General features: G+C 40.2%; 1 protein-coding gene across 19 annotated transcripts in view; it reads right to left on the bottom strand.

The window, feature by feature from the left end:
• dlg1b (discs large MAGUK scaffold protein 1b) overlaps positions 1 to 13,552 on the bottom strand; it is a 435,380-nt gene that overhangs the window by 299,979 nt on the left and 121,849 nt on the right. The window contains exon 1 of one of the 19 annotated variants that reach the window (XM_043702496.2): positions 2,293 to 2,430. The exons of the other annotated variants lie outside the window; for them this stretch is intronic. The gene's annotated coding sequence lies outside the window, so the exon portion shown is untranslated. Of the gene's footprint in view, positions 1 to 2,292; positions 2,431 to 13,552 lie in introns of those variants that run through there. 19 annotated transcript variants of the gene reach the window in all.

Genomic DNA, 13,552 nt, shown 5'->3' with positions numbered 1-13,552 from the left:
ACAAAATGTATTTAAGGTAAAATGAATCTTAATTCAATACAAGCAGTTCTTCTATAGAATACTCAATATATCATAGCACAAATAGTTTCCAGTATTGAATATCAAAATAGAACTGATTAATGATATGCAGGTTAACAGAAAAGCACACTTTGGAAATACAACAATTGACTTCATAATTACTTTCACAATAAATCTTCCCAGGTTACAAGATCATATCTAAAAGATTTTCTACAAAATAACAGTCTATGAGGGTTTAAGAATAATTCAAGGACATGACATATGAAAACTAAGCCTTCACTAGAAAGGATTTAGAATAACAATCAAAGCAAAAGGAAACTGTTCCAACTGGGGAAGAATTGCAAGCATCAATTGGAGGAGATAGGTGGTTTAAAGGCAGGGAAGGGAATTATAACAGCAACCTCTCCCATAAAGCACTCAGCTCAAATTGTGCACAATGTGGTGAGATAGAAACATTGCTCAAATAAAAACAAATGCTGGGAGAAACTCAGGAGATGGAAACATCTATAGAGTCCAAAGTGACTTTTCTTCAGGTTTGGAGAACAGCAGTCTAAAAAATGTGGCTTCCCTGCTTGTTGCATGGATTTTATAAAAAATTAATTGGATGAGAATGGGTTTTCATTTACAAATGAAAGCGTTCCATAATTCTACATAAACATTACATTGGTGGTCTGACTTAAAAGCAGAGAAGGCTAATGTAGAAAATAAAGTGAGAGGAATTGTTAAAGGATGTGCAAAGTTAACTCTAAATAACTGTAATTATAATTTTAAATCAAAATAATTCAGGTTATTGATAGTACTCCAAACAGCCCAAATATTCCTCACCGTACAGCACAAACCTAAAGCACTTGGAAGCTTCTGCTTCCTCAACCACGAGAAACACTGACAGTACAATAATCAATGTGGGAGCAGGCAAATGCACACATTAAAGAAAACCTGAATGCAGTTTGCTTCATAAGCCATGCCAACAAAATGGCTGTGCATGCCAATTCATTTTATTCCTATTGCCCTACGTAGTTGACAATTTCACAACATAGAAGGAGGTAGACCTGCTCAAGCAATCAATCGACACTAGAGGTGGATATAGTCGAGGGCCCAAACAATTATTATACAAGCTTGCATACAGGAAATGTAGCTCAAAGAGACAGCCTCCCCCATCATAGCTCATTTTGCACACTTCTACAGTTTAGAATCATGTTATTCATGTAGACATCCTAATTACACGACTATAAAACTAATACAGTACTGTACAATTTTACGTGAAACCGAGTATCTCCATTTGATGCAGTCCACAGGAATCATCATCTCTGCAAGACAGATTTCGGTGCTACACAATCCACAAAGATCATATCTCCACATTTCAAAACAGTCCTCCACTGTTTATAGTGATAATTTCTTCACAATGTTATACATATCTCTATTCTTCTACAAGTTATGCATTGAGGTGGGCAGGTGCTCTATTTTAAATAGGCTTTCACTTTATCTAGTGACGACATTCCTTTTGATATAAACTTCCTATTTCTATATAACAACTTTCTATAGAAATCACAAAGGAGGATCGTTTATAACAAGTCTTGACTTTGAGTTAAATCACAGAAGGAGGCAGCCATTTGGCCTAAGTTTCAAATGAGCTTCATTACTGACTGCCACTCTCCTGCATTTCCCCTTATCCTTGCACATTTTTCTTAAGCCAAATAATCGACTAATACCCTCTTGAATGCCTCAATTGAACTTGCCTCTGCCATACTGGTCGGCAATGAATTCCAAACCCTAACTACTCGCCTGCTGACTTTTACCCACCCTCGCATCACTCTTGCTTCATTTGGAAATCACTTTAAATCTATATCTTCCTCTTCTTGTTCCTTTTATAAATGAGAATAGTATTTCCCTACTTACTTCAACCATCCTGCGTATGATTTTGAAAACCTGTGCCAGGTCTTCTCTTCACGAAATACAGTCCCAGCTTATTCACTCAATTCTCATCATTCGAGTTTCCCTGGAACTATTTGTGTAAATCGCTTGGGCACTCTCTCCAATGCATTCATACCTGTGCCATAATGTATCACTTCGAACTATACACAATACTCCAAGTGAGTTCTAACAAGTGTCTCAACCCCTTTTGATGCCTGGAGCCAAATTTTCTACTGACCAGCTATTAAGTTCTACATTCATATGTTTCCTTTTAAGCCATACACATTGCAATTAAGTATTTTTTTAAACGCAGAAAAAACATCACAGTACTTCAGAAAAGCATAAATATGTTTACTTCATTACATTTGTTTGATGAGCTTCCTTCCTTTACTCATCTCTCCAAAACACTCAGACAAGATCTTCTTTGAACGTTCACAACAGATATTTGACACAGCAACAATTTACTTTTCACCTACACACGTTTGATTTTTGCAGTTTTAAGTTAACCTGTTTAAGAACTGGTGTGCCTCTGATGCTACCAAGTTTCTCCAATTTCAGTTAGTGCAAAGGCACTGCAGGAGCGAAGCAGTTCAAGAGATCAGTAGCAAAACTTCAGCAGATTTGAAAACAAAAATAACACAAAGAACATAAATTATATTTCACAAAATCAAACATCGTTGAACCATGTCAGATTCAACATTAGTAATTCTTCACTCTTTGGCAATTACATTCACTTCCTTCCTGCTGTATGATTACGGGTAAACACTACTACGCAAAATGAGGTCACTGTCATCACTTGTCATGCGACAATGCACTCATCTCACAACTCCCAACATTTGCCATTGACAGACATTATATAAACAAAATCAACAAATAAAAATATATTTCAGTGAGCTTTGCTATTAGAATCATCTTTCAAAACCAATACACTGAAGGAATTGTAATCTATCAAATATCTTTTCATTTCTGTTGTTTAGTTTAACTACTCCACAATACTTACATTCAGAAAATGGCTGGATGTTACTTGTCAAAACATCATAAAGAATTATCTCAATTTAATGACAATGGTTAATAATACAAATCCAATTCTTGGCAGCCTAATATATTGAGGCCTCAGTAAACTTCCCAAGACACACCTCGGATTTAAAATTTCTGAAAGGACTTTTGCAATAGTTTAATTTGGAAATGAGTTTGTAGATGGCAAATTTTACATTGTAAAACTTAAAGGGTTGGTGGAGAGAGAGATGTAATTTATTCAACAGACCTGTCAGCTGAACCTATCATAAGACCTGCAAACTTTCCAAGTATCAGGTATGTCACTCCTGTTAACCAGTTCGATTGGCGATTGGCAATTAGCAAAAATGAAATTGAATTTGCATTTTGCAAAATACACCATGTCCAAAAGTTATTTTGAAAGTCACCCCAGCTCATCTTCTGAAACTCACTTAAAAGCATTAAAATAAGTTGTAATCATGTGATATACAGAACAAACTAGTCTAAAATGTGCACGGACAGCAGGGCTGAAGATTTCAGCACTCTACCGCAGGAGAGGTTTGATGGGATACCAACTGCTGCTGGGCTTCAAACCAAAACCTTCCAATCAATCCATGGCATCAAAACTGATTAAAAATTCAGAAAATTACTTTACTAATAAAATTCATATATTAAGACAAATCCAGAAAGGCACTATTTTACCTAAAATAAAAAAGCATAAGTCATAACACAATACTTACATGCAACTGATTTGGTACAGTAACTTAGCAAGTAGAACACAGAAAAGCATCAGCCACCCAGGCCTGGCTTTCTTTATTCCAAGTATCAATGCTCAGTGTCCTGGTTACGCCACCAGGAAGTAATTTTCAGCTGCGTTGCTGCACATGGTCTGCTTACCGTCACCTTCTCAAAGATGACTAGGGCCAATTAATAAACATTGGCACAGACAGCACTGTCCCCCGGAAATTTTTTTAAAAACCAAACCGGTATCATACAGACACTTGGTTGAGTTATAAGACCATAAGACATAGGAGTGAAAGTAAGGCCATTCAGCCCATCGAGTCCACTCCGCCATTCAATCATGGCTGATGGGCATTTCAACTCCACTTACCCGCATTCTCCCCTTAACCCTTAATTCCTTGTGACATCAAGAATTTATCAATCTCTGCCTTGAAGACATTTAGTGTCCCGGCCTCCACTGCACTCTGCGGCAATGAATTCCACAGGCCCACCACTCTCTGGCTGAAGAAATGTCTCCGCATTTCTGTTCTGAATTTACCCCCTCTAATTCTAAGGCTGTGTCCACGGGTCCTAGTCTCCTCGTCTAACGGAAACAGTTTCCTATCATCCACCCTTTCCAAGCCATGTATTATCTTGTAAGTTTCTATTAGATCTCCCCTTAATCTTCTAAACTCCAATGAATACAATCCCAGGATCCTCAGCCATTCCTCGTATGTTAAACCTACCATTCCAGGGATCATCCGTGAGAATCTCCTCTGGACATGCTCCAGTGCCAGTATGTCCTTCCTGAGGTGTGGGGACCAAAACTGGACACAGTACTCCAAATGGGGCCTAACCAGAGCTTTATACAGTCTCAGTAGCACAACGGTGCTTTTAAATTCCAACCCTCTTGAGATAAATGCATTCGCTTTCTTAATCACGGACTCAACCTGCATGTTTACCTTTAGAGAATCCTCGACTAGCACTCCCAGATCTTGCTGAATGGTGGCATTGCTGAATAACCTCTATACGAATAAACAAATGTTTAGTGTATTATCATCAGGTTAAAAGGAGGTTACCTCTTTAAAACTTTCTCTCAGTCACAACAGAATTTTTTTTTCTATTTGTCATTCTTTATCAAAACTCCGTTCACTGATCAAAAATGAAGCAGAGTCAATTCCAAGGGGTTGTTTTTGAGATTAAGAGAATGGACTTGAATTACTGGAAAAAAACCCAACAAATACACAAGAAAGACACGGGGTTTAATTTCTTATTTTGAAGAATGGGGAGAGAGGAGTGCAGGGTGGAGGTTGGTCCAGCTGTCTTGTACAGACAGGAAGGCAAAGGCAGTTGTACTTTGCAGGTTTTAAGTTTTTGAGTAGCAAGAATTAAATGACAAGAATTCAACTGTTTAGCTGCTGTCTTGTTCCCTTTTAACATGAAGCCACAAAAAGTCCTGGAGTCCTCAGTTGATGCTGTACCATAGAATCACTGAATCCCTACAGTGTGGAAGCAGGCCATTTGGAACCTTCAGTCCACAGTGACCTTCCAAAGAGCATTTCACCAAGACCCACTCACACACCTTCAAGGCTTCTTCCTAGACCAGACGCCTGAACACTCCCTGTCCATCACCACTCTCATCCACCTGGCTGAACGTTCTCTCACTGAAAAATTTCTCCTTTAAATCATCTCACTAATGCCAAATCAAAAGAGTGCTATGGGCAGCCACATAGGTTCCAATTATGCCTGCATCTTTACTAGGTATGTGGAACAATCAGTGTTCCAGTCCTACACTTGCCCCCTCCCACAATTCTTTTCTCAGTAAATTGACAACTGCTTCAGTGCTGCTTCATGCTCCCACCAGGGCCTTGAAAAATGTGTCATTTGTCTTCAATTTCCATCCCTGCATCACATTACCGACACTTTCCTTCCTGTCCTTGACCCTCTGTCTCCATTTTGGGAAATAAACTGTCCACTGACATCCACTACTAAACCACAGACTCTCATAGCTAACATCGCTACAGTTCATCACACCCCATGTCCTGCAAGGACATCCATCCCATTCTCCCAGTTCCTTCACCTATGTCACATCTGTTCAGATGATGCCACCTTCCAAAACAGCGCTGCTGATATGGCTGGCTCCTTCCACAACCGTGGTTTCCCACCCACTATAGTTGACAGGCCCTCCATTGCATCCGACCGATCACCCACGGTTCCCCCCCTTGCATCTTCCCATCTCACACAACAGCATGATCAGGTCCCCCTTGTCTTCACTTTCTATCCCACGAACCTCTGTATTCCAAGGATCATTCTCCGCCATTTCAGACAACTCCAGCAGAATGCCACCACAAAATATATCTTCCCCTCACCACCCTACCACCCCCATCTGCATTCCCTCTGGGACATCCTAGTCCATTCATCAGCCACTTATCCCACTCGCCCACCCTACGGCACCTTCCATGTAACCAGAGAAGGTACAGTACCACCCACCTCCCTGCTCACCACCCAAGTGCTGAAACAGTCTTTCCAGGTGAAGCAGCATTTCACCTCTATCTCCTCCAATCTAGTATATTGTATTTGCTGCACCCAACATGACCTAGTCTACATTGGAGAAAACAAATGCAGACTGGGTGACAGCTTTACAGAACACCTCGGTCTGTGCGCAAGCAGACCTTCACGTAGCTGGTCATTTTAGCACAGCATTCTGCTCACATGTCCACCTGTTTGTCCTCTGGATGCTGCAGTGTTCAGGTGGAGAAAGACAAATGTAATTGAAGGGCTTATGCCCGAAACATCGATTCTCCTGCTCCTCGGATGCTGCCTGGCCTGCTGCGGTTTTCCAGCACCACACTTTTCAACTCTGGTCTCCAGCATCTGCAGTCCTCACTTTCTCTTAATTTTTTCCTTCAGTTACCCCTCAACTGTTAATTATTTCTACATTATGGCAACTGCTATGATTCAAAAGAACTTCAAAGGCTCTTTAGGATTCCAGGACATCAGAGGTTGTAAAAGACAAGTTCATTTTTTCAGTAGTTTGTAGTGTGGTGCATTGTCAAAGGCTTTCTGAAAGTCCACGTGGACAATATCCACTGAGTTCTCAATTCACCATGCCAGTTACTTCCTCAAATTAGGTTTCAAAGCTTCTGTTGACCTCCATTTATTTTCTCTGCACCTTGGTTTTTTTTTTAAGAAACAGTTTTCATTTTCAATTAAGATTCCAAGCAAAAGGCAAAGAAGAAAAAAATATAATTACCTACAGATCTCAAATTACGTTGTGGGGAAGTCAATCTACCATAACACAAATATCAGTCAAAACCAAAACAGAATGTCCAAAACTGGAAAAATATCAAAGCTCTGAACTTAATCATATTATCACACGGTGTAGGACAGAACAGAATATAAACTACTGCTTGATTAGGAAATGCTAAAATATAAGACCTGGCATCTCAGTTCAGGATCTTCTCATTCCCCCTGCAGTAATATATTGTATTTAGAAAGACATGCACCTTCCTACCATTCTGCAGACTAAATCAATAGTTTGACAACCGAATAATGCAACATATTGCAGAACTTGATGCAGCAAGTTACAGAAGTCCGTTTTAAATGAGAATATTGAAAGTTGCTGTACGCAGCTCTCCCAAACCAGCAATTAGAATTGAAAATGAACATACCCTGGCACTGCAGGGAGAGCACCCATTTTTCAAGAAACCTGGTAATTTTACATTTTCAGTCCGAGCTGCCATAATGGACATGGTCATAGAAGTCAACATTACAACGTGAACACAAAAAGGTCAAATACTAGTGTACCTGGTCACCTATCCAATACCAAGCACAAGCAATTATTAAAATCTCTCTTGCATCCTTCTTTTTCCTTTCTACAGCAAATTTACTCTATGGAAGATTATAGGGAAATAGAATTTTACATACTGGATGCCCTTCCTGCCTTAATAGTGCATTGATTGAGTGATTCACCAAAGCTCCACAGAAACAAATATTGAAAAAAACATTGCAATGTGACAACTGATATAGTTCACATTATTGCAAGTATTTATATTACAACTGAACAAAAATAATCAAGATACAAAACTAACTTCTTACAACAAAATGTTTGTGATGGGAACAGGGAAAAAATTTTAAAAGCCATTAAAATGCCATTACTTCTGCATCTTTCTGCAACAAAGATCCACTTGTAAATTGGAATAAGTGTCACACCTAGCATTCTCCATTTTTTCTAGAGAAATCCACAATGTAGCAGCAGTCCCAAAATTTCAATAAGGGCAGTCGCCAGGTTGTGAACAGGTTTTGTTCCTGACTTCATTCACAAGTTCATTTGTACATACATTGGAGCACAAGGCAACACAATTTAAAGTAGCCGTTCCTAAGAAATTACACTTCTGTAAAGGTGTCATTCATGACTATAAATTTTCACATCATAGATCAGGCCCCCCACCCCCAAAGAGAACTCAACATCTGATTGCCTGATGTACACTGCATCCTTTCCATTGGAGCAGATCTCATTTATCATTGTGGAGAATTTAGAGGCACAATGGAAGACCCAAAGCTTAGCCATTTCAATATCTATCCAGAAGCACTGCACAAGTTAATCATCTTCCTCAATGCTATTTTCTTGCACTATCCTCATTGCGCTTAACGTCTCATTAGTATCTAGAAATTTATCAATCTACAGGGTCGAGTCTCAAAGACTCATTATCCACAGTGGAAATAAATTCTCATCTCAGTCACAAACACAGTTTTCTCCTTACTCTGAGTTTGAGAGATCTGGTTTTCGAATCTGCCAGCCGAAAGACACATCTGTCTTGTTGAAAGGAATTTAAGAATTTTTTCAAATTTTAATTAGGTAATTTTTTATTCTTCTACATTTCCCTCAATCTCTCCTCATTGGCCAAATTTGGCATCCATTTTTCATCCTGGTTTTTATCAACCCAAGATTAGATTAGATTAGATTAGATTAGTTACAGTGTGGAAACAGGCCCTTCGGCCCAACAAGTCCACACCGACCCGCCGAAGCGAAACCCACCCATACCCCTACATTTACCCGTTACCTAACACTACGGGCAATTTAGCATGGCCAATTCACCTGGCCTGCACATCTTTGTGACTGTGGGAGGAAACCGGAGCACCCGGAGGAAACCCACACAGACACGGGGAGAACGTGCAAACTCCACACAGTCAGTCGCCTGAGGCGGGAAGTGAACCCGGGTCTCAGGCGCTGTGAGGCAGCAGTGCTAACCACTGTGCCACCGTGCCGCCCACATGGCACGGTGGCACAGTGGTTAGCACTGCTGCCTCACAGCGCCAGAGATCCGGGTTCAATTCCCGACTCAGGCGACTGACTGTGTGGAGTTTGCACATTCTCCCCGTGTCTGCGTGGGTTTCCTCCGGGTGCTCCGGTTTCCTCCCACAGTCCAAAGATGTGCAGGTCAGGTGAATTGGCCCTGCCAAATTGCCCGTAGTGTTAGGTAAGGGGTAAATGTAGGGGTATGGGTGGGTTGCGCTTCGGCGGGGCGGTGTGGACTTGTTGGGCCGAAGGGCCTGTTTCCACACTGTAACTAATCTAATCCAAGAACTTTGAACAAAACGGATCAACGGCTTGCATGGGCATCTGGATCAGAGCTGTCAGAATTGAGAAATTAAGCCGATGTTCCGTTACAGAAATTAAAACTGGCTGCTCAATCGTCAGTGCTGCCTTGAGATATTTCATACAGCACATTTTGCCATAGCTTTCATAGAATCCCTACAATGCAGATAAAAGCTATTCAGCCCATCGAACCTGCACTGATCCTCCAAAGTACAACTCACTTGGACTCATCCACTTCCCCCACCAACCATGGCTAATCCATCTAATCTGCACATCTTTGGACTGTGGGAGGAAACCCACACAGACACAGGAAGAACGTACAAACTCCACACTGTTGCCCAAGATTAGAACCGAACCCCGGTCCCTGGTGCTGTGAGGCAACAATATTCACTACTGAGCCACTACACCATGTATCACGCTTACCCCTTTGCAACCAAGAAATACTATCTACTTAACTTGGGTACAAAACTCAATGGAATTATCTGTCATAATGGAATTAACACCCAAGAACTAATAAATTCCAGGTCTGATTTCTTGTCAACTGTATACACGTATCTGAAATCAATTGAGTGTGATACAAGATTTAAATGAGGCAGAACATAACATGTCAGCCACTTCAGTAACTCAGGCATTTGGGTCCAATTATTCAGGCATATTCATTTCAAGGAGCATTCACAAAAGATGCATCCATAAAGATGCAGATTTCCAATTAAATGTACTCAGTAACAAATTGGTACGTCCACATCTAGTTCACTTTTCCTATGTATCACAAGTTCACCTAACAACTCATCACTCCATCTCGGAGATATGCAGGGAAAGGCCATTCCTTACCGAGTTCTAAACCACGAAGCAAAATTATTTGGACACGTTTTACATAGCAGAACCTTAAAGTACACTGGAAATTTACAATCATTAAAGGGGGTAGGAGAAAAGATCCAGGAGCTCTTTCCCCATTCTTAAGAAAGCACCAAAGTATTTTATCTAATTTTCAGAGGGCATATGGATCACAGATGCTGCAATTAATCAAAATTTGAGAAGGTGATGGCCTAGTGGTACTATCGCTTGACTGTTAATCCAGAGACCCAGGCAATGTTCTGGGGACCTAGATTCAAATCGCACCATGGCAGATGGTGGGATTTGAATGGAATAAAAATCTGGAACCAGAGTCCAGTGATGACCACAATGCCATTGTCAATTGTCAGGGAAAACCCATCTGGTTTAATAATGTCTGCTGGCAGTTTCTTCCCCACTCTTACCTGGTCTGGCCTACATGTGACTCCACACCCAAAACAATGTGGCCGACTCTTAACTGCCCTCTGGACAATTAGGGAAGGGCAATAAATATTGCGGGTTTCATGTCCCGCGAGCAAATAAAATAAATCAAAAACAGTATCAATTTAATTTAGTATTCCTATCCTCAAGTCAGAAAGTTGCATCTCAAATCTCATTCAGGACTTGGGTGCATGATATCAATGAAGTAAAAATTGGTATTATTGAAGATTACCCTTCAGATGAGCTGCTCAATGGAAGTCCTGTTTTTCTATGAAGACTGGCATAAAAGGTTCATTAGCACTATTTGAACGGGTGTGTACTCAGTATCCTGGGAAATATTCACCATTCAACCAATGTTACTTTAACAGATTTATGATCACTCATCTCTGCTGCTTGTTGTAAGCTGCTGTGTTAATTGGCTGCCACAATTGCCTTCGAAACATTGACTATACTTGCAAAGATAATTCTACCCGAAGGACACAAATAGCAACAAATAGTTCTTCCCATCTTCAAACAGCTGGTGTATTTTCTGGTCAGAATATCTAAGACTTGAGGCTATAAAATTTTGAGGCAATCATCAAATTTACTGGTTAACTCAAAGAGCTTATGCTTACAGGATGATTTAACACTCAGGATGTCCTGAGATGTATTTCATAATCAATTACTTTTGAGGTGCTATTGTTATTACACGGGGAAAAACTACCAATGTGTAGGCAAGAATCCAGAGACACCTTCAAACACTCAACCGCCACGACTTAGGTCAAGGGTTACAAATGCCTGCAGACAGCATCATTTTTTTTTAATCATTTTCTAAGTCTTACATACACAGTCAGATTGTTAAATTTTATATTTTACACCAGACTGACTGCCCAACAAATATACCTAATAACTGCATTGATGCCTCTGGCTATTATTTCACCTGTGCTGAAAATTCAAAGTGATGCCCTTTAAAGTGCTGCTGCATTACCCCCTCAGACCAACAGGAATTAATCTCAATGTTACAGTAGCACTACGAAATTCAAAATTAATTGGAATGGAAGCCTGGAGTCAGACCACTATTCTCGGAGTCTGACCAAAGTATTTTTGATATACGAAGTTTGCACAGTACAAAGTTTGATAGAAAGCATAGAACAGATTTCCGTATTGAACAGGAATTATTTATTGCAAGTCATTAGATCATAGCTACAGGTAAACAGCAGTGTTGAATGCCAATGGTTTCAAATGAAAACTCTAAACTTCGTGTAACGTCTCCCATCACCCCACATACATAATCACAAACAAATAGAAAAAATGGATTCAGTCTGGTGTCTCTTCTTCAGTTCTGAACATAGGTCACTGGGCTCAAAATGTTAACTCTGCTTTCTCTCCACAGATGCTGCCAGACCTGCTGAGTCTCTCCAGCAATTTCTGTTCTTGTTTCAGATCTTCAGCATCTACAATTCTTTGTTTTACTTTATAAAAAATACATTATTGGCAGAGGTTAGAAAAAACTGGGAAGTCTGTTGACTGATCTTTACCTCAATGGTGGAACTGAGAAGCAATGTTTCCTTAGCTAGCCAAACCCTGTGTTATTCAGATGTCTTTATCACTGAAAGCTTCCACTGGTTTATGGAATGTCTCGTGCAATTGATTGACTAGGAAATGGTCTGATTTATTAATTCAATAGTCAAAAGTCTACTGCTATTGCTGCAGGAAAAGTAACTGGCTATCTTGAGTCTTAATCTGAGTTTCGACTGCGGAGAACGTGATGCTATCGGGCTGTGAGAAGATCTGCACACTTCTCTCCACAGATGCCGCCAGAACTGAATTTCTCAAGCAATTTTGGTTTTTGTTTCAGATCTTCAGCGTCCGCACTCTAAACGATTTTCCAACTCCAAGCTGCTCAGCCACCAAAGAACCGATCACACAGTTCTTAGCAAGTAAGAGGTCTGAGTCATTGATAACGGTCATTAGTTCACAGGTGAATCAACTTCTGCTGCCAAAATGAGTTACATCACTGTACACCCTTGGTTCTGGAACCTCTGCAATCTGAACCTCAAACACTGCTTGATTATGTAGTTATTTATAAAGCATGCCCTGAGTATCAGGTTACTTACTTTCAAAGCTGCAGCCACTCTTGCAAAGTTTTTTTAAACTTCGCCAATTTCAGTCTTCAGTTTTTAAAAGCACAAAAATAAAGAGACACAGTCCTTTCAGCAACCAACTCTACTTTTCTGCTTTGCCTTACCCAACTCAGTATGCTACCAAATAACCAGCCAGCTCCAGATTTATAATGGCACCCTTCATCATCATGGAGATATATCCATGCTGTGCCTGTAGAATCTCATCAAAAGGTCACTTTTGCCAATTCATCTCTCAACTCTGTAAAAAGGTTTGTAATTTTTTAATGCCTGATCTATCTTGGCTCCCTCTCCAGAATGATACTAATTCTTACTATTTTATGATCACTATCCCCGAAACTGTCATCCACTGCTTCTTCATCCACCTGCCCAATTCATTTCCTAAGATAAATCTAGGATTGCACCCTCTCTCACGGGCTTATTACATGCGGATTTAAAAGTTCACTTGAAAGCAGTTGAAGAATTCTGTGCTCCCTCTGCTTTGAGCAGATGGCACAATATTTCACATTTTCAGAACGTTACTGAATTGATTGAAAAACATTTTGTAGACTACTTATACAACTGAACAGAACTAACACAACCAAGAGTAACTCCCGTATATGTTGCACTGTATTTTAAATAGATATTCAGTTCTCCCAAAAATCAGTCAAAGATGATTCTTGGCTCCCCAAGATTTGCTTATAATCATTTTTTTTTTCAACCTGGTAACTTACAATTCTATAGCCATTCTTTGCGGCTAGAGTACTGCTGGTGCTCGTCCCTCAGTACAAACTCAGGAAATCTTCTGGGCTCGTTTTTGACCTCTAACAACATTCCAGGATAGAGAATCACAGACTCTCATGGCTCTCATGGTTCTATCTCCTGGACTCTAGCAGACGTAATAGACCAGAGAGTCTTTAGCGGTATTGTAGAAATTCTT

Source organism: Chiloscyllium plagiosum, unplaced genomic scaffold (assembly GCF_037043375.1).
Source record: "Chiloscyllium plagiosum isolate Xiang-an unplaced genomic scaffold, Cpla_swu_hap1 HiC_scaffold_13, whole genome shotgun sequence".
In the NCBI taxonomy this organism is placed as follows: Eukaryota; Metazoa; Chordata; class Chondrichthyes; order Orectolobiformes; family Hemiscylliidae; genus Chiloscyllium; species Chiloscyllium plagiosum.
The sequence above is the reverse complement of the archived record's forward strand: the minus strand, read 5'-3'. Positions and strand labels throughout refer to the sequence as shown.